Here is a 20,001-nt window from a genome sequence, read left to right as displayed (position 1 = left end):
CAGTGTGTATACCTGGTCTTTGCCATTCCCCAGACAGGAAAACTTCAGCAGTTGAGGGTGACCTGGGAGTAGGGGTGAGTAAAGGAAAACATATCTGAAGTCTGCATTCAAGCAGATTTGTGGCTGTCATTCAAGTTCTCCGTGACTTGGCCCATCTGAAGAGCTCAAGACCTCTGACTTCGGTAACAAAAGTCCCCGATCAGTTCTCTAGTTCTGTAGGTGTCTATGGCAGTCTTGTTCTGTGTGGAGAACGTGAGTCTCTGACTGTGTCTCCCAAAGAGGGTAGGCTGGGAATTCACTTTTTTTATGAGCCAGCCTTAGTCATGAACTGTCGCTGCTAAGAGCATTGCTGTTTGTTATAGCAAATACCATGTTACTCCACTTTCTCAGAGCCTGGGCATACTTCTGAGTATTTTGGGGAGGAAGGAAAAGACTGCCTCAACCAGAACTTAACAGTTCTTTGTCTCCAGGGATAACTTGGCTCTGTCTTTGCCTTAGACCTGGTTAGCTCAGGAATGTATAATTGAGGTGTTCAAGAAATAGCTTTTATTTTCCCTGGGGGAAATGAGACTTCTCAACCATATCCTTGCAATAGCACACAAGTTAATGGTTTGGAGAAGGGATTTCATTTTCCCTGCATAATGATTCAAGGGGCAGCCTGCGCTGAAAGCAGTGATTTGATGTGGAATGAAGAAATGAAGTGTGGTGGCATCAAGCTGTTGGCCTCGTGAGCAGGTAGCTGAGTCTGAGTAAGTACTGACCTGCTTGCTGGTGTTTCCTAATACCGCTTTCTCCAAGCTGGTCCATGAAGAACCTAGTGCAGGTGGGAATTCTGCACTGAGAACCTCTCTGGGATCTTTCCAGTCTATGGATAACTGTACCCTGCGAAATAGCTCATGCTGTGTTTAAAATCGGAGGAATGTGGAAACAAACCATCTGACCATCACTTTGATACCTTTTTTCTTTTCTTTTTTTTTTTTTTTCTTCTCCTGGATTTGGTTTCTCTTTGACTGACATTATCGCTTCTGTTGTTTTCTGTTTTGTAGTCCTGATTAAAGGCCATTGAAGCTGACAGGGCACTTTCTGTTGTCTGTCTTGATCAAACTCCAAGGTACAAGGAAATGTCTATTGAACATGCGTGATTGGATTTTTGTAATGTTTTTAAAGTTCCTCTGAATTTTTGGATGAGGAGATTTTTGCCCATCGAATGCTACTTTTGCTGGATTCAGACTTCTGAGTCTCACTTCCGAAGTAAGTGTAAGTGGGCTGAAATCCTGATTTTGGGGAAAGAAGCAGAGCTCTAATGTTTTCACTGTGGATGCACATTTACTAGTGGTGTCACTGCCCTGAGGTACTATTTGCTGTCTTTCCTTATCTTGTCTGGCTTCCTTATCTGCTGTCGGACGGTTGGTCAATGTGTTACAGCTCTGAAGTGGGACTGAGTGTTTTGATTGCAGTTTCTCTTAAGTCCACATTTAAGAAAATACCTCAGAAAAGCCACTCTTCCCATTCTTGGTTTTCTGGCAGATTTGAGTACAGTAAGATCGTATGTGATAAAAGATCTAAAGTCCAAAAGTGTGCGCGAGAACTTGTTTTTTTAGGGTATGATGCATCAGGCTAACCTAGTATTACGGCTAAAAAGAAGTGACTTCTGGTAGCTGTGGACAAAGGCCTTCGGCTTGGGTTCCTGTGCATTTGGTGGCAGTGCTGTAGATCTGATCTGCTTCCACCAGAGACCACTCTTGTGCCGCTGTTTGAAGATTTCTGCCTGTTGTATAGCAGCAAGACAACAGTAATATCTTGAAGGTGGAGTGTTGGAAAATGTAGTTTTATAGCTTTGTGGAGCACCGCTTCTCCTTTGGGGGGAGCTGCAAAGTGTTAAGGAAAGATGAGCGTGAAAGGCAAAGATGCGTTGTGCTGCCAGCAGCCTGTCCCAGCCGCACCGCTCCCTCGCTGTGCTTCTCCCCGCAGGTGCGGAAAAATCGTCTCTTCTAGTGCCTAGAGACGTTTACCTTTGTCCTTGCTTGAAACTTCTTTTAGAGAGAAATTTTGTTTTGCTGATCACCACTCATATCGTTTGTTCACCTAAATGAGATCAGCAAGTGGTCGCTGAAAGCTGCTTTGTACTACTTTTGCCTTATTTGTCCCCCACTTAACTTATGCTGATGAGAAAGCCATTTGATTAGAAAGATTATATTGAAAAGCATCTTTTTTTTTTTTTTCCCCCCAAAGGTGATGCTATTTCTGTTGTCTTAAATTTTGCATCGCTATAGAAGTTGACAGCTTGGGAGAACTGCTCTAGCCTCATTAGCACAACTTGGTGTTTCAGTGATGAGAGTTGGTTGCTCCTGTTTTCCAGGAGGAGATGGCAGGTTTGATTCTTAAAATAGTAACTCTATGGAGTTCTGTAAAGCCATTTTTTATTTAGGTAGCCCTAATAAGGGTGAAAAAGGTACCTGTATGTCACAGCCCGTAACTGGTGAAGATGCACCGACCTCCTGCGAGCTGCACAAGTCACAGGCAGGAACACTACCGATGGCGACGGACCCCGGGTAGGAGCTGCCGCGGTGGCTGTGTGAACTGGGAGTGCTGGGGCCAGCCATGGTCCGTGCTTTTTGATCAGGTGTGGATTTACCGGGTCGGGGAAGGAGCTGGAGGAGGTTTAGACCTTTCCCGCTCCCTGTCCATCTCTCTCCTCGCCTGGAGAGGCAGCTCCGCACAGCTCAGCCTGGTCTTGCGGCGTAGACCGGTCTGAAGCCTCTGCCCGTGCTGCAACCTCAGTGTAAGCATTCATCAAGTGGATACTTAAATTCAAATGATTTCACCCACTGTTTCAAATGAAAAATATGTGTAAAGAAGCTTCCTGAGCGTGCTGTGGCTCGGCGTTGTATTCCAGTCTCCACAAGGAGCAGGTAGCGTGGCTGGGAGCAGCCCAGCGACCTGCCCTGCCCTCGGGGAGAGCGGAGATCATACTGACGGCTCCCTTGGCAAACCTCTCCTTGGAGGACATCGGCTCCCTTGGCAAACCTCTCCTTGGAGGACATCGTTGCACATTTTTAGAGGCAGATCACAAAATGCGGCGGCATTTGTGCACTTGAGGCAGGTGCTCTAAAAACATGAAAAACCAGGTTAGAAAAATGAGGAAAAAAAGAAAAAAAGATTTTACTTTATTAACATTTTTGAATAATTGAAATTACTTGCCCTGTAAGGCCCAGAGGCTTTTGCAATAATGGCAATCTGCATACTATTAATTTTTTTATAATGTTTGTTTCATGGAATAAGTAATTCTTAACATTAATAGCTCTTGAAAAGTACCATGAATCAATTATCTTCATCATGTAATGGTAGTGCTGGCAATCTGGCATTATATGGTTTCGTCAAGGAGCTGTGTTTTATTAACTTCAGATGAAATACAAAACTCTGTTTTGAAAAAATATTGCTTTTTCCTCCTCTTTTACAGAGGAGATTGATTTTTAAAGCAACCTTCAGGAGGAAAAATTAACTCTAAAAGGAGTTATTAAATAAGCATTTTTAATAGAACAAATACCCCTTTGCTCTTGGATGCTGCTTAATGAAAAAACAAATTATGTGGTAGCTACAGGTTTTCTTTTTTCTTTTTTTTTTTTTTTTTTTTTTTTTTTGCAAATGATTACTCCTCCTTTCCTTTTGCCTCCATACCCACAGCTGAGTGCAGCACTGATACACCACAGCAGAGCCTGGATCTGCATTTTGTGCACAGCAACAGGCTTTTTGCCATTTTAATGTGCTGTCATTAAGCAGTATGGTACTTTGTGGAGTGTAGTAAGAATAATTAATCCATAACTCAGTGAAAGAAAAATCAGATCCAACAGAGATGGGGTTGGTCTTTTTCTAGCCTTTTTTTTCCTTTTTTTTTTTTCTATTTTCCTCTCTTTTTCCCACTATTTAAGCCCCAGCCAGCACATTTTGCACCGATTGCACAATGGTTGGAGACTGACAGGCTGAAGTCCTTTGCTGCCCACAGGGGCAAAGCAGGTTGCATGATATTATGCAAAGCTGCAGTAATAGCCAGTGACACTCTGATGGCAGTTTTACGCTCGTCGGGTCGCTGAGGTTGGGCGGCTGCTCTCCCAGATAGTGAGAGATGGCAATGCTGGCTGGCAGGCTGGGGCACGCTGGAAATGAGACGCTTTGGTATTGCCACCTGCGGAGCGGGGCACGTGGCAGTGCCCCCGTCCTGTCCCCCACGGCTCAGCCGGGGAAGATCTGGACATTGCTCGGGCTGTGTGGGAGCGATGCTCTGACCACTGCTTGCTGCTGCAGCCACCAGCCAGAGCCTGGTGGGCACTGACCTGCAAAAAACCCGGAGAAAAGCTCCTTAAGGATGCTGGAATTGATGCTTTTCATTTAAAATGGGTGAAATTCCTGAAAATAGTTAAATTATGGCACGGATGCAATTGTGGCTTGGAGTAGGTGGAAGGTTCTCTCTGCTGCTTCTATTACAGCTTGGCTTTCAGCTGCTTCATCTTTGTCTGCAGGGGAGCTGGAAGGGCAGCCTTCCTAAAAACTCAGATCTCGGTAGCTGCCAAACCCATATGAAGCTCAAACAATAGCAGCATCCCAGTCTTCAACTAGAAGAAACCTTGAATAATACCTGTTCGGTACGACCCTTCGTACCTGTGATCGCCCGGTGGGAGCAGGACACGGGGCACCTTGATCAAATGCTGGCGGATTGGGGGCTGGAAACGCTCTGTTCGTGCTCAACCTGTCCGTGTGAAAAATTCCTGTTCATTAGAAAATTTGGGTGAGTGCATGTCCCTTTTCCTCATCTCGTGCTCCTGAGAGGGTATTGCAAACGAAGATTTAAAATCCAGGGTGTGCAGCTGGGAGGTCCCGTGGGGCCGTGCGTCCCAGTGCAAATCGGTGGTATGAGTTAGGTCAGTTCTTTGCCGGGTGCTTTGCACCTTCCTCCTCCTCTTTGAGCGCTAGTGCAGGTTGCCCAGAAAGGCTGTGGAGTCTCCATCCGCGGGGATGCTCAGAAGCATCTGGGCACGGTCCTGGGCAACCGGCTCTGGGTGGCCCTGCTTGAGCAGGGGGTTGGACCAGGCAACCCCCAGAGGTGCCTCCAGCCTCAACCAGCCTGGGGTCTTCACGGTGACCACGGGGGCTGCAGCGGTGCTGAGTGGTGCTGGCTGTACAGGAGGGACTGGGGCTGACCCTGATGCTCTCCTCCGGCATCGGGGCAGCCCCAGGCACTGCAGCAGGACTGCAGCTGCCTGAATCCTTCAAAACCTGCTTCAATTGCAAGCATCGGCATAATGGGTGTTGTGGCTCTGCAGCTGCTGTAAAGCAGCTCCTAATGGGGGATGCTTTGATAAGGTTAATGACTCCTCAGCTCCTGAAATGGCTCTCATCTTAAAACATCCTGAAATCTCAGCATCTGGTGCTGGCTGAAAATGTGCAATAAGGAGAAAGAAAGGAGGTCTGGTGTTAATTTTGAGATTCATTGAAGTTCAGGCAGTTTATGTATGAATGGAGATCACAGTGATTTAAAAAAAAAAATAGGGTTCGCTGTGTTTCAGTACAGTCCTCGTTTATCCGTGGCTGCCTTCAAACTGGGAATGCATTTGCACTGAGATGGAACACACAGGGGCAGAGCAAGGATGGGACCATGGAAAGGGGTTTAAGATGATACATTTAAACTTCAGAAATGAAAACACTATTAAAAATGTATTATTCATAATGTGAAAAATGTAGCCTTTCACTTCTGTTGACACACAATTATTAGGTTTGGAGGATTACTGCACCTGAATTTGTTTTGCTACTGACACCACACAAATGAGTCCCAGAACCATTTGAACCAAGGAAGCGATTTAGTAATCAGTACGATGGTAAAGAAAAACACATAGTCCTTGTCTGTTAGCATGCACTGGCCCTAAAAATATACAGTAGCAATTTCATGGGTGGCCTGTGCTGTAATGTGATCCTGAACGGAATGCATATATATATTTTGATTGCCTGCCTGTTAGCAAAACAAGCGAATGGCATTTGTAGGGCTGATCCGTTGGGATGCAAAGGGGAATTGGACGAGATGCGACAGTGCTCTGCCGGAGCCATTGCACCCGTCTGTGTGTGTGCAGGTTCGTGCTGCTTGGCTGACGACAAAAGCCCTGGAGACTCTAAAACAGTAAAGCCCTGAAGTTTGGGTTTTGTCAGCTGGGCTGGCCGTGTTCATCCGCTGTGGGTGATGCTAGACCTTTGTGCAATGGCAGGGGAGTGATGTCACAGCCCATGTCACACGTCCCGCTCGCTGGCAGAGCCGCAGCTTTGCCTTCTCCTCCCAGCTACCCCCAAACCATGTTTTGGGGAAGAAAAACGTGCTCAGCCCATCCTTTCCCTTTCTTTTTCAGTGGTCTCTCTAGCTTAACACAGGAAAGATTTCTCTTCAGCAAGTGAGGAGTGTTTCAGTTTGGTGATTAATTAGTATTGCTATTAATACAAGATGCGATTCCATTAGATTAATCTATCTTATTGGTCAGGCTTTAATTAATTAGGTAATAAAAGCGCCCCTAAAAAAAATCTTGAATGCTGGTTAATGAAACCCATGGATCTACTTATTAAGAATTAAAACCTTTCTCCCTTTAATATTTTTCTGCATTATTAAAGTCTGCTCGGTTTCTTTGTATGGTTTGTCCCATCAATAATGAGAGTCTTATTTCTGAATTGCTTTGTGTGAGCCAAGAAATCTAATATTATCTAATTAGGGACAACTCTTCCTGCATAATAAATACAGGAGCAGCAAAATCAATTTGTTCCAGGCATTTTCTATTGCTATTAAAAAAAAATCCAGTCTGATACACTGTATACCAGTTTTCATAGGAAAAAAAAAAAAAATCTCTGTGGATGAAGAGCCGATCACGTCCTTGGGGCCGGGCACCCTGGGCAGCCCAGCCTGGGGCAGCTGGGGCTCAGATGAGGACTACACCTGCCTCCACCCCAAAGGTGCTGTACAAAAAAGACATCATTTTGAAGAATTTGCACAGTCTGAATGCATCCATCCCCTCCCTGCCCCCATATTTTCTGGTGCGTAATTATTTTGGTCCCCACAGGATTTGAACAGGTTAGTGCTGGGTGGAGTGGTGCTGCCACGTGTGTTACAGGAGGGATGCGATAAAACAAGTCTCTGCATTGTTTTCCAGTGTATTGCCTTAGCCTTTTCTTCCTCCTGCCTGGGGCCAGGGATTTCACTGGGATTTGCTGCAATAAAAGTTCAGCGAATTCTTTGCAGGAGCAGTTTTGAGGCTTTAATACTGAAAGAATCCAGAGGATCTCTTTTTATGTATTTCACCCTCTCGTGTCAAAACATTTATGGTTGTAGCTCGAAAGCATGGAGGGATTTTGGAGATGAGCTCGGGCAGCTGCCGGCACAGCCGGGCACACGGGGAGGGCACCTGCTGCCACCGGAGCCGGCCCGGGGACCGACCGCTGCACGCCGGCTCCCGGCTGAAACCAGGAGCTTGTTTCTCCTGGGGACAGAGGGGGACACAGGTGACAGGGCAGGTAAGTGCTGCAGCAGACTCCTTAGGTTAAGCCTGTGGTTTGGCTGACTTCTGGCGCAACAGCTTGCGGCTGAATTAGTTTTGAGGAAAGGAGGAGACTCTGATATCTGTTTAAAAGGTAATTTAAAAGATATAAGTGGATGCAACATGAAAAAAAAAAAAGATTAATGCAAACAATAAAAAGGAGAGAAAACTAGGAGATGTAAGTAGTGTTCCAGCCCCAGGAGAAGTCAAAAGCAGTTCTAAGGCAATCCGTAGTGGAACAATGACATTAATCATTGCGCGCAGATGCAGGATGCCTCCTCGCCCCGTGGCTTCTGCCAGTGGTCACCAGCGGGTGACAGCAGGGCTGGTACAAACCAGAAGCGGTGCAGGCATAGACAGAGGAGGTTTCAAACCTTGGAGCTCAGGTAGGGTTGCTTTGAGAGGGGGGTGCCGCATAATTTATCGCTGCTCTTTCAAGAGGGAGATCACTTTTCTAAGCAATAACAAGAAAAGATTTATTTTCCTTTAGTGCTACAGTTTGTCGTATGGTGGTCTGAGGAAAATAATCTTGATGACACTGTGCATATAAAGTTTTACAAACTACTTCCCCCTTTGCTGTCAGCGGGTGGGTTTGCTATTGACATTACTGGGTCCTGGGCTCGGCTGTGTAAAGGGAAAATATTGTAGGAAATAAAAAAAATAATCAAGTCATTAGGCAGCTTGACATTTATTTCCGAGTAATTATCTTTGGTGATAGCCTTCGTAGTTTTAAAATAAACGTAAATGACTGTAAAATAACAATTAAACCGCTCAACGTTGTATAAATTATTGTAATTGTGTCGCTAGCTATCACAGAACCTCAAAACAAAAGATGATATTGCTGGGTAAGCTGCTCTGTAGTATAAAAAATGCCATAGTAATGCTGAAATGCTACAGCTCTCAGATTGTTATCATCACAGAACCAAGGGGTTTTGCTAAGAAACCCAGATTCATCAAGAAATGGATAAAAAGACGTATAAATAACAAATGTACATACTGTAATTTGCCCAGCGGTTGCACTGAGGGAAAGGGCCTTCCATCACCACTTATTCCAGACTGGGTAGTCGCTGCCCGTCGTCACTGCCTGGGAGAATGAAGTGTCGGTGCCTTCGCCGCACGGGCATCTGTAAACGTAAAGAATTTCTGACACGATGAAGGAATTTTTCTTTGCTGTTTCTACTCTTGAGGACACCGCTGCGGTGGTGTCGACTGCTGAACATCGCATGTAGCTTGTGAATCTCGTGTAACGGGTGTGTGCAAACTTAGGGCATGTGGAAACGCTCCCGAGGCTCTTGGTCTGTCGTGTACCTGCAGTCGGACCCCACAGGCAGAGCAGAGGTTTGGAGGGGCTTTAGTCAGGAGGGCAGGAGCGCGGTGCTCCCCATAACCCTTTATAGTTAGCAACTTTTTCAGGTGTGTCGGGAAGGTGGCGAGTGTGCAAAGCGGTGTAAATGCAGAATTGCACCGCAGGGACAGGAAAATGCAGGTTTTGTCACTTGGAAATGGGGGAATGAATTGAGCCGAAGCCCAGAAGAAAAATGTCATGCCTGTAGCGATACAGTGTTAGTTTTTGTAATTTAGCAGTAACAGGCACAATAAATTAGCGATACCCTGAAATTAAAATTTCCTATTCGGGAAGTTTGAGGCTTGTGCTGCTGAAAACCAGATCATGAAGCAATTACCTGGTGATAAAGCTGTGGGGTTTTTAATCAATACTGGAGGCTGTGCATACTTGCCTTTTTAATTTAGAGGTTATGATTTTTAAATGCTATTCTAGACCTTACTATTAGATTAAGGACCTCTTTGAGGTCTGTACCATGAGATCTTCTTACTGATTCTTGTGTTGGTCAAAAATAAAATGTTATTTTATACTTCCAGCTACAGTCATGGAGCAGAAAGGAAGAATCAAGAGCCCCCGCGGAAACCCAGGTCCCTCTGGGAGATCGGGTGGCTTCCTGCTCCTCCGGCTGCTTTGGCAGCTGTCGGTCCCTGGAGGGAGGTTTAATTCCCAGCTCTGCAGCCGCTTTTCCTTCCTGAACTGCACCGGTTATTGCACACTTTTGATTCTTGGGCCTTTTATCATTTGCATTCTAAATACCAACTACAGCTTAAAAGCAGGAGTGGTTTATTTTCTTGGGAGGTAAGTGAAGAGGCTTTAGGGATAAGCTTATGCCTCTTTACACGTAAAAGCCCTTCTGTTGCTTTTACGCTCCTGGTGCTGATGGGGAAATGCTGGTTTCAGAGGAGGTCTGCTAGTCTCGGTGCTAGTGGGCATGCCACAGTCAAGGGAATTTCGAGAAAATGTCAGTGTGACCCATTAGATTTCACTCAAACCTTGAAAGAAGAACATAAAAGCTGATGACTAGGAATTTGTTTCAGTTGCACTGAATGACATTATATACAAACAGATGAGAATGGCCTTCGGAGTAAATACTTGACAGCAATTTAATTTTAAATCTGTTTATGTGAAATCCTTTTTGAACAGAGACACAAACTGTAATCCTTCGCCGTGCGATGCTCTGACTCCTGTTGAACCACAGTTGTGTTGTTATTTCTGTTTTCCTAGTAGCGAGGCTTTGGGGTCTGAGCGTATTTTCTTTGGCTACCAGCAGCACTAACCTGTGTCTCTTTTATAGCTTCTCTGTTGCAACTTCCAGGCTACTGTAGCAGCGAGCTTGCCACTATAATTACAATATGTAATTTATCTTTGGTTCTCAGATTCTCCAGCATAATTTCCTGGAGGGATAACTCAAATGATAATGAATGCATGGTTATGAAAGTTGCATTGCCTTGTAATAACAGTGAAAATGAAAGGTAGATTAAACAAAAACATATTAGGGCACATTATACTGAAACAGAGCAGTATTCACCTCCAGTTTGGCTGCAGTTTGGAGTGAGCTCCTGTTGTGGAAACACACATGCCCTGATCTGCTGGAGCAGCCAGGCCAGTGGAGGGGTCCCCTCCAAAAGTCTTGGCTCCTGCAGCTGCGGGGCTCAGTAACTGACCTGGAAACTGGGGCAGTTGGGACCTGAGGAGGCAGAGGTCATCCTGGGGTTGGAAGTCAATATGGGTGATGGGGGGGATATATTTAGGTAAAACGCTGTTTTACCCGTAAAGCAGCGATCGATAAGGCCACTCTAACCCCGGATTCTTGCAGTTTGTGCAAATCCTGGTTTGTAAGAATCGTACGGTTGAACTCAATGAATGCAATCCTAATTAGCTGTGCTGCAAGCCCTGAGTGGGGTCTGCAAGAGCTTCTGAACCCGGATTTCTGAAAGCTCTGAAAAATGAAAATTGCTCAAGAGAGGGAGAAAAAGGACAGAAAGAAGTATGAAAAGGAGCTCCAGTGGTTTTCCCTGCGGAGGCTGCCCTGCGGCCGTGCTGCTGCTGGGTGTCCCGGGCAGCGCAGTGCTGTGCGTCGCCCCGCTGTGGCCCCGCTGTCGCCCCGCGGTCGCCCCGCTGTGTCCGCAGAGGGCAGTGGCCTCACGCACAGGCGGGAGCCGCCTCGGCTGCGAGCAGGGCGCAGGCTGCAGCTTGGACCGATCATCTGGGAGGCTCCTGTTTCTCAGAGGAGTTAGGTAACACTGCTGCTTGCTTTGAGCGGTGCATATAGCCATTTTTATGGCTATATGGCTATAAACCTGTGCATTGCCATGCGAAGGCAGCTGTTTGGGAAACATGGTGCCATATAAGGCCATAAGCGTACTTGCAGGGAGCAGCTTTCCTTGCTATGGCCAGAGCATCGCATCGCCCTGTGCAGCCTCATCCCTGGAGGGGAAGGGAGCTGAACTCCTAGGTGAGATTTCAAAGCAAATAATAACTTTTGCTTTAAAAATAAAGATGAACGGCATTAGCCTTGCCGGTGTGCTCTGTGTACAGGACGCGGTGCAGTGCTGTGTCCTGCTGAAAGGTGTCAGCTGGATTTCTTGCCGCCGTTGCAGTAGGGCTGCGGCGCTTTGGCTGGCGCGGGCTGTGCGTGGTGCTCGTGGGGAGGTCGCGGCAGCCCTGCAGCGTGCTGCAAACCCCAGCAGAGCGGGTGCTGCGAGGTGACACAAATGGTCTGATATATTTAACTCGGAAGATACTGAAAGGGTATCTTCCTTTTGCCTAAAGGAGCAGTGAACTTTGCATAATATTGACTTTGAAAGGTTTTTTTTAATTGAGCATAAATAAATATGTGATATTATTTTTTGTTTTATTCTTCTGGTTTTGTCCTGGTCACGCATAAAAACCCAAAACAGGGTTGAGACCATAATGACCAATATACCCTAATATCCTCTTCCACTAAAGACCATGAAGAAATGTGGCGATTCACATGAAAGATGGGATTTCTGCCCTGCTATTCCCCTGTCTCTATGCATAGATTTAATCCCAGAACTACTGAAAGAAAAACTCCTGAACTGTCAGTCATAATTCCTACAAGTTGAAGGTATTAAGAACTCCTGGGATTATAGGTCAGCACAAAGCTGGACTCATGGTGTGGGATGTCTCCATGTGAATGGCAGTGAAACAAAGTGGCTCCCACCATTGCCTTGGCAATATTTCCTGATAGAAATCAGTGCAATTAACTTATATGCCGCCATAGCTTCACGTCTGAAAGATAAGATCTAGAGTGCTGTAAATCACAGTGGAAATTTCACACTGTGCTTCCTAAGCAGAGCATGTGCAGTATATAGCTGTCATTTCCTCATTTAACTATCATTAAAATTAAGTGCTGGCTGGAATCGGTGGTATGTGAAGGGAGACCTTGTCATTAAGATTGAACTGGAACCTCGGTGCTTTATACAAATTAATTGAGCTGAGAGCCCTCAAAGGAAACAAAGACATAATTAACAACTTCTGTATCCGTTTTAATAGCTTAAAAAGAAAATTAAAATGGGATGCTTTTTAGGCATAGCAGAGACCGGCAAGCATCACTCTGCAAAGTTTCCTTGCCGTCCTTGCCCTTCCTTTGCTGTCTGCCTTACCGGGCATAGTCAAGGCTAGGTGCTGGCAGGCTACTGCATGGTTAAAATGAAAGCACTTTGTTTTCAGCTGCCACTTTGGGCTGGATTCAACGCGGAGGTCATGCTTGGTTACCAGGCTTGTACAGGGCACTGTCTGCTAGGCAGTGCTGGAGGTCCAGGCCCTAGACAAGGGCTGCTGACAGGGTGTTGGTCTGTCTGCAGGGACTCATTAATGACAGGTGGAGTATTCGTCTTTAAGTGACATTTTCATATTACAGATGTTGAAGAATTGAGTCCAGTCAGACCTTAAATGCTGTCCTCCAGCCCCGGCAGAGCGCCCCGTCACCACCAGTTAGAAACATCCTCCGTGGAGGAAAATTCAGAGACTTTGTGGTGCAAAATTACAGCATAAGCTTTAGGAAAACGGAAATAAAAGCCCGAGATAGGATATGTTTTTAAGTTAGGGCTTTGCACAAAGTCCTCTGATATCCACAAAAGCAGTCCCTGTGCGTTTTGTAGGGGTTGGGTCCACAAGGCCATCTCCCTGGCATTGGTGTGCAGAGTGTAGGTGGAGAGGGGTCTGCTCTGCATGGGGCCCCGGAGCCTCAAGCTCGTTACAAGATCTTCATTAATTTTAGTAATCTCACATGTAATTGATTTCCCTAACTTCTGAAAACATCAATAGGTTTAACAACTTTTCTCACCGCTTGGTCCTAAATCAGGACCAGGGGTACAGGAGGTTGGAAGTCATCTTCTGAGAGCCACCGTGCTCTGCCCTGCTTCACCAGCATCACTGGAAAATCAGCAAGTGCTGTGCTGTAGGGTCGTATCTATTGAAAGTTGTCTTCCGCTTGGCAAAATCTGTTTCTCTTGATGCCTTATGTGGCAAAGAAAACAACCTTGACTTCGGTATTTTCAAATGTGCTGTTAAGGAATGGGGTGTATTTCTGACTGTATCCTGGCCCTGCTGGGTGATACTGGTGTAAATCACTTGAGCTCTCTGAGCTGGGCTCTTCATTGCTTTTCTAGTTTATTTACTCTGTCAACCCAGAGCTAAAACACTGTTTTGCCTATTAGGACAGATGGCAACAGAAGGTGCAGGAAAGCCTTTTTAAGAAATAATGAATTTGGAGAAAGCCAAGGAGGTACAAAATCATTCTCAATATTCCCAAGAATAATTATTCCAGGGAATGAAAAAACAAGCTTCTTGAACTTGCCTTCTCAGGGTTATATTAATATGAAGCATTTAATCATTAGGGAGATGAAATTAGTTCACCTAGATTGATCTCTAAGCTGAACTGGAAAGTTGGACAAAATAATAATTTCATAAACTTCCTTAGAATATTAATTTGCCTGAACAATTATGCTGAAGGACATCAGCTAGTAACCTTGCGGGGCTCTGATACCGGCTTACGCTGCATCTGCGAAGAAAGATGGCAAAACGTTGCTGTTGTATTTTAGAAACAAAAGCGGGAATGTTTTGTCTCCGAGGCACATGTGCACAGCTGTGGATGCTGAGGTGGGTCTCAGGCCTCGTGGGAAGGTCTCCAAGATCTTCAATGTTTCTGCTTTTCTTTTTCTTTTTAAATGGAAGGGTTTGATTTGTGACTATTTAAGGGAGGTGTCCTTCTCTGAATTTTTAATTTCCAGGAAGGAATTGTGATTTTAGGAGCTTTTCTTCTGTTTTCAGTCCTGGGTGCAGACAGGTAAAACCGTCAGAATGTGTCTGAAGGCTGGAGAAAACCAGAATAATAATTGAAGAAAAATGTTGCAAGTTGTTACAATGATATCCTAAAACCCAGGGGGAATGTGACTACCAACCAGTCATCAGAGGGTCTCCGCAGGTGGTCAGGACCTACACTTCCAGCTTCTCTTACCTTGGAGGGACTTTGCTGTTAGTAAAAGACTGGGGAGATGTTCCTCAGCAGTCAGGGTTTGAGGCTGCAGGTGGAACGTGCTCTGGTTTATGCTCAGGGGTGTGAGGGCATTGCACAAGTTTAAATGAAAGGTCTGCACCCCATCTCTGCCATCGGGCTGGATTAGACCAAATGCATTCTCATTTTTATAAACCCTTTTCAGGTCAGAGGATGAAAAGGTGTGGTATAACTGCAAATCATCACCGTTGCTTATTCTTATCTGTGTGATATAGGTAGACGTGGTTGGGCTCTGTTTTCCCACACCTAAGGTTTACAGAATACTGGTCTGAGCACGGCAGGATTTCAGGGTACGATTTGCCTTTCGCTGGCTTCAGTGTTTGAAATTAGAAGCAGTACTGTCCGGTGTACAAATCTGGTGGGAGGGAACCAGGGCGCAGAGCCTCGCTGGCAAGGAAATGGAGCGTAATTCAGGATTTACCTAACCTGTGTGCACTGTGGATCGGTAGAGGCCTTCCAGTCTGAACTGGGAGCCAACCAGTTTGACAGTTGTTCATTAGGAGCACAGCTTGTCGGTTACCTGACTTATTTTCGTTAAGTGGTTTTCAAACTTTTCAAATGGGGGGAAGACCTTCTGCTTGCCGTGAAAGTTTAGTATAAGAAAAAAAAATTATTTATAACCTAAAAATCAACTGTAGGAGAATCCAAACCAGTGCCTGAAAATACCAGAGGCTGTCGTTACCTGTACGTCCTTTCAGTAGCGAAGATCATCTGTGTAATCTGCAGCAACAGCTTACAAATGTATCCCAAGTGATATTCTGAAATAGTTGTATTGCCAGAATTAGCAAGGGACCAGGGAAAAGTGGTATGGTTTCTAGCCGGCAGAAAGGGCCAGGCACCGGCGCCTGGAGGAGACAGCCCCAGCAGCGTTTCAGGGGATGTACTTGTAGTAGAGCTTTCTGGAGGAAACAAAAAAAGTCTGTAGCTGGCTATTGCCAGATGACTCAGAATAATGACAGTGTTAGCAGTAAACAGTTTTAATTTATACAGGTGACATTTAAAATGCAAATCAGACCTTAAGATAATTGCTGGAAATAAGGAAGCCTCTGTTGGTTTAGGGAATATTTCCAGTTTCTATGGAAATTATTTATAATGCAGTGAGATCAATGAAGAAGCTCATGTCTTAGAAGACTTGGCTGGAATCGCTCCTCTGTGGAGTCAAAAGACTTGTTTAAAGTGAATGCACGGGGACAGGAGGTTGCAGTCAAGGTAATACGCTGGGAATAAAGCACTCGAATGTGTTGAAAAAGATAATTTTTCTCCTGACATAGCAAATGCAGATGGACCAAAATTAGATGATGTTACCGCAGATGTGTGCGCCTAACTCTGCTCCCTGAATTAAGTTGCACATCTGCTTTCAAATTTAGAGATTATTTTTAATTTTTATGCATCTTTTACACATGCTATTGTAGGAGAGCGGGCTAAAGACTGAAACTGCATTTTGTTGACCAGTACTGGAGGTGGTGAACTACTCAGCGGGTCCACTGCTTGTTTTTGCAGGGTCCATGAAATGCGGCTTAAGGAAAATACACCTTTTTGGGGTTTGCATGCAGTTGATAAGAAACGATGCTGCGGGAGGACTGTGGGGCTCCCCCCGGCAGACCCAGGTCCCAGCTGCAGTTCTCCAGCACTACCGTAGCACAGATGGTCATAAAACTACCTGCTGGGGTGGACTTTTGCAGAGGGTGCACCGAGCACTGTGTTTCCCCTTGCTCACGTTGGCAGGAGGGGGCTGGAGGGGAGTACCGGGGTGGGCGCTGCTCGCTCTGCCAACCTTGCGTTTGATTTCCTGCAGCGACCTGTGTCTTCCCTCTTCTGAATCCTGGTTGTGCAAATGAAATCCAGACTCACCTGGGCTGATGGTGCTTCACATTTTAATGCAGTTTATATCGTTTAATGGGCTTTTGAGTGCTCTGCATTGACCTCCTCCAAAGCAGTTATTTCCTCCTTGCGGTAGGTGAACGCTACCAGAGGGCATCCTCTTGGGGACCTCAGCATCTTTATCTGATTTATAACAGATTTCTCCACTCTTTACAACCACCAATCTTGTTTTCTGCTTTGATTTCATCTTACTTTACTGAAGCTGGACTTCTGGCTAGAGGCTTTGGGGATTTTTTGATGGTAATTGTCTGAGTGGATTTTTTTTCCGATCAGCCTCCTGCAAACCTGTTGATTTACTTGATATTAATCCTTCTTTGTACCTTGCTTCCAGGTTTATTATTCCAGGTTTCAGCACGCCATGCCATTTACCCAGTTAGCTATGATATACAATCTCGTTGTTTCCATCTGAATGGTTTCTGGTTAGTTCACGTGGGTGGGAATGTGTAACGCACGTCTGTGTGTGCTCCCACCACTGGGCGTATAAAAATGTATCTTTTGGCTAGAGAAAATGAGTGAAAATGCAATTCTGAGTAGAAAAAGGACAGCTTACGTAATTTTTGCTTGCAGTTTCCATATGTGTTCAATGCATTTGTAAAGTGTAAGGTGTGACTGGCAGACAGTGAATGTGCATGGCAGAGATGGACCCTTCTGTGCTCACGCACACACACTTAAATGGGCACGTTTAGGGGGACAAATATTCAGCAGGTGACAGGGATTAGCTCTGTTGGCTTCCATGAAGTGGTGCTGACTGATGCCAGCCTTGGGTCTTGCTTCTCCTGCTAAACCTGTGCTGCCAGCCGGTTGCTCCTGTGTTACTGGATTCACTCCGTCCCCAGACCATCGGGCGGCCATGCCATGGACACAAAGACGATGCGAGGCTGTGTCTGCCTCCCAAAGAGGTGTTGCGCTGCAAGGGGGAGATGAAACAAGTTTCTCTTTCATGATGCCCAAGCTGGTGCTTCCACCAGGTTCTTGGTGCCGCAGCTGCATTGCCCGCGACAGCACGCTGCCCCGTGCTCTGCCAGCGAGGCTGTGGGCCTCTGGTACCTTAAATGAAGCCTTTATGGCTATATTCGCAGTAAAAGAAAATATTCCTTTCCCTACCTAGGTGCTATTGTATAAGGAAAGATGAACTCGTCCTTTTACCCCATTATTGTACTTGTATTCTTGTCCGTAGCCACTTAAACAACCAGCTCCCCCCCAGCTGTCACCCCCTGTAGCTCTTGCTGCCTGGAAGATTCATCTCAGCTCCCACCTGAGGCTCTGCCTGACCTTATAACTTCCCACACAGCTCATTCATCTACCCCAGCACGCCTATTGCCATGAGAACAGGCGTGTGAAGTTATTTGCATCTGTCTGGGGCCAAACCCCTTGCAAAGGTGTAAATGGATGCAATTCAGTAGATTTAATTTGACTGCCTACCAGTGTGAGCTTGGAATCTGGCATATGCAAGAGGTTGCTAATATATTATTCATTTTAATGTTATCTTTTAATTCTTTATTCTTTGAATCACCTATACCAAAAATACAGTGACATGCTGTTATGTCTTCTCTATCGTTAATTGGGCCTTCTTATAAGGTTTAAATACGTTTTCATATTCAGGTTAATAACTTGCAGTTGCACTTCACATTAATGTTTTTATGAAATGATCAACTGTTTTTGCAGGTTAGAGAACTCAGCAAATCCGTAAGCTATTTATAATAAAAGCTGTAACCACTTGATAGCTATTACAAACTATTTAAAATGAATGCTATTCACATTTGCCGATGTTTAGAACAGCTCTAAATTCTTAACCACTTATAAATAAAGTATAAAAAGCAGTGTAATAAGCATATCAATGTCTTTATTCACCTTTCATGGCAACCTGTGCTGAGGGCTGTGGACAAAGGTGAAGCTGACTGTGAGAAATGCCCTCCTGCCCCTTGCTGCCAGTGGCGGTGGTGGCCGGTGTCCCCGTCCCCGACGTGGAATGATGCAGTGCTGCGGACGCTCCTTGGCAGCCTCAGGATTGGCACAACACACACGTCTTGTCTTTGCTTTAATGCCGAAGGACTTAAAGGTAGGGCTTGGCAGCAATGTTGAGTGTTTTCCTGCAGCTGGGACTCTTAAAGGAGTCTTGTGCTGGTCCCCCAACCCCCGTTGAAAGAGATTTTGAGCAGAGGCAGCCTCTTGTCAAAATGAACATTAAAACCAGCCAGCATGTTGCTTTCTTGCCATTTAGAGAAACTGGGGGTGGGTTAAGGAAATAAGTGTTTCTGTCCTAGACGAAAAAAGGATGCTTCTATTCCCTCTGCAAAGAAATTGCTTCAGGACTGACATCCCCTTTGGGTCTCAGAGAAGTCACACCAGGTACCTAGTAAGGATGCTGTTCTGTACTCTGTAACTAAACGTAACTCTTAGTGGACTCAACTGGGATGAGGTCCAGAAGGTTTTAATATCATTCAAAGCTCTGCAGTAACTCTTGGGTTGGTCCAGCTGTGGCTCTCTGCAGCCAAAGCGGAGACCATAGGTCTTTGGGGTGGCTATTTAACTCTTGGGATGTTTGGTAATGAAAGCCAAGTTTTTGGAAGAAGCCAAGTAATTCATATCACCAGGGATTTATGACAAGTCTCTGGAGAAAGCGTGGTGTGAAGGAAGTGCTGCTGGGGTGAGTGTGATCCTGTTCCTCCACAACAGGGAGAGGATATTTCTTCCAGGGCAAATAGTTCGTTACTACGTATCTGCTCTTGTGCAAATGATCAATAGGTATGAGATTAGAAATAATGACCTTCTTGCAGCTACTTCACTCTTTAAGGAGGATAGCAGTGGGCTATTTTTAAAAGGTTATTCAAACCCCAGATCTATTACTGTAAGGCTGTTGTGAGCTGTCAGGTACAGAGCCATAATCTTCACCAGTTATTGTTGTCCTTATGAATTCAGTACGAATTGCATGAACTAAGGCACATTGATTAGCGGGTTGACTTCCATATGAAGCCAATTCATCTAATTTTTACACTGTTGGCTCAACAAGTATTAGCTAATCATCTAGTATGAATGGTTTCAAAATACCACTTTGCTACTATCAGCTGGCAAACGGCCATTGATAGATTATTTATGGGTGAAAAACCACCACGCTATTGCTTACACCGCAGAGGCACTTACAGTCCCAAGTGGGATTGAGAGCTCACTGTGCCAGGCGCTGCACAAGTGCATGAAATGCCTGTCCTGCAGACGACTGGGGATGTGCAGAAGGACAAAAAAGGAAGCAGACTGATTAAACAAGGAAAGGGCCAGAGACAGAGGATTTGGAGTCACTGTGGGAGGGAGGGATTTCCATTTTAGAGCCTGTACTCAAATGATGACCTGCAAACGCAAGCAGCTTTCAGTGAGATGCTTGCTTTGCTCATAAGAAATGGATATAGTGATAAAATCTGTTTTCGGAGGGAGCTTCACTCTAATTTAATTTTTCTCCCTGTAAATAATGACTTGCTGTTCTGGAGGTGCAGTAGAGTTTATATGTCTAAATTAGTCAGCATGCCCAGAGATGCCTGGGATAATGACAGATTCATGGTGGCACTCTGCCTGTTGCTGCAGAAGTAGCAGGCTAGTTGATCTGCCCACTGGAGCCATTTTGTGTGGATCTGAACCTGGTGGGTTTTGGGTAGGAATTTGTTGGTTAATTAATTATTTTTTTAATT

General features: G+C 45.3%; 1 long non-coding RNA gene across 1 annotated transcript in view; it reads left to right on the top strand.

Annotated features, from left to right (window-relative positions):
* The first annotated feature begins 4,559 nt into the window (after positions 1 to 4,559).
* Positions 4,560 to 20,001, top strand: part of LOC142415796 (uncharacterized) — a 47,487-nt gene continuing 32,045 nt past the window's right edge. Inside the window, exon 1 of the long non-coding RNA XR_012777527.1 lies at positions 4,560 to 4,783. This is a non-coding gene — a long non-coding RNA (uncharacterized LOC142415796). The remainder of the gene's footprint in view (positions 4,784 to 20,001) is intronic.

Source organism: Mycteria americana, chromosome 11, assembly GCF_035582795.1.
Source record: "Mycteria americana isolate JAX WOST 10 ecotype Jacksonville Zoo and Gardens chromosome 11, USCA_MyAme_1.0, whole genome shotgun sequence".
Lineage (NCBI taxonomy): Eukaryota > Metazoa > Chordata > Aves > Ciconiiformes > Ciconiidae > Mycteria > Mycteria americana.
The sequence above is the reverse complement of the archived record's forward strand: the minus strand, read 5'-3'. Positions and strand labels throughout refer to the sequence as shown.